Source organism: Mandrillus leucophaeus, unplaced genomic scaffold (assembly GCF_000951045.1).
Source record: "Mandrillus leucophaeus isolate KB7577 unplaced genomic scaffold, Mleu.le_1.0 Scaffold413, whole genome shotgun sequence".
In the NCBI taxonomy this organism is placed as follows: domain Eukaryota; kingdom Metazoa; phylum Chordata; class Mammalia; order Primates; family Cercopithecidae; genus Mandrillus; species Mandrillus leucophaeus.
This window is the reverse complement of record NW_012104399.1, coordinates 1,866,249-1,867,749: the sequence shown is the minus strand read 5'-3', so window position 1 is coordinate 1,867,749 and position 1,501 is coordinate 1,866,249. Positions and strand designations below refer to the sequence as shown.

Below are 1,501 nucleotides of genomic sequence, written 5' to 3'. Positions count from 1 at the left end.
TAGTATTTCATATAGCACAATTTGTTTCTCCATTTTCCTGTTGCTGGACATTGGTGTTGATTCTCATTTTTTAGATTTTCTGTATAACACTGTCATAAATTTCTTGTGCAAGTCTTTTTGTGGACATGTATTTTTATTTCTTTTGTATAAATACCTGGGATTATAATTGTTAGATTATAGTTTGATGTATAAATTTGTAAGAAAATGACAAGCAAATTTCCAAATGTAACATTTTTGTAAACAAGGTTTTTTATGTAACAAATCATGTTGTCGCCAAGTAAAGACAGTTTCATGTCTCCCTTTGCAATCACATGCATTTTATTTCTTTTTCTTGCCTTATGGTATTGGCTAGTGTCTCCAGTGCAGTGTTAAACAATAAGTAATAAAAGCAAACTTTCTTGCCTTCTTTCAAGACTTACAGTGAAAGAATTTAATATTTCTTTTAATTATTATTTCTTAAGACAGGATCTTGCTCTGTTGCCCAGACTGGAGTACAGTGGCACAATCATATATCACCATAACATCAAACTCCTAGGCTCAAGTGATCTTCCTGCCTCAGCCTCCTGAGTAGCTTGAACTACAGGCATATGTCACCACACTTGGCTAATTTTTGTATTTTTTTGGAGAGATGGGAGTCTCTGCATGTTGCTCAGGCTGGTCTTGAATCCCTGGCCTTAAGCGATCCTCCTGTGTTGGCCTCCCAAAGTGTTGAGTTTACAAGTATTAGCCACTGTGCCCAGTTTGCATTCAATATTTCATCAATAAGTATAATAGTGGTTTTGCAGACACCACCACTGCCAGGAGCCCAGTACTACCCACGATGGTCAATTCCACTGTGTTCTTTGACATCACCATCAACAGCCAGTCCTTAGGCCTCATCTCCTTCAAGCTGTTTGCAGGCAAATTTCCAAAAACAACAGAAAACTTCCATGCTCTGAGCACTGTAGAGAAAGGATTTGGTTATAAGGGTTCCTGCTTTCACCGAATTATTTCAGAGTTTATGTGTCAGGGTGGTGACTTCACACGTCATTATGGCATTGATGGCAAGTCCATCTACGGGGAGAAATTTGATGATGAGAACTTCATCCTGAAGCATACAGGTCCTGGCATCTTGTCCACAGTAAATGCTGGACCGAACACAAACGGTTCCCAGTTTTTCATCTGCACTGCCAAGATTGAGTGGTTGGATGGCACGCATGTGGTCTTTGGCAAGGTGAAAGAAGGCATGAATATTGTGGAGGCCATGTAGCGCTCTGGGTCCAGGAATGGCAAGACCAGCAAGAAGATCACCATTGCTGACTGTGGACAACTCTAATAAGTTTGACTTGTGTTTTATCTTAACCAACAGACCAATGCTTCTGTAGCTCAGGAGAGCACCCCTCCACCCCATATGCTTCAGTATCCTATAATCTTTGTACTCTCACTGCAGTTCCCTTTGAGTTCTGTCTTTTCCTTATTCCCTTTCTATGCCTAGCTGGATTGCAGAGTTAAGTCTGTAACT

The 1,501-nt window shown here is 40.2% G+C and overlaps 1 pseudogene; it reads left to right on the top strand.

Moving 5' to 3' along the window:
• The first annotated feature begins 820 nt into the window (after positions 1 to 820).
• LOC105548510 lies at positions 821 to 1,249 on the top strand (annotated as a pseudogene).
• The last annotated feature ends 252 nt before the right edge of the window (positions 1,250 to 1,501 follow it).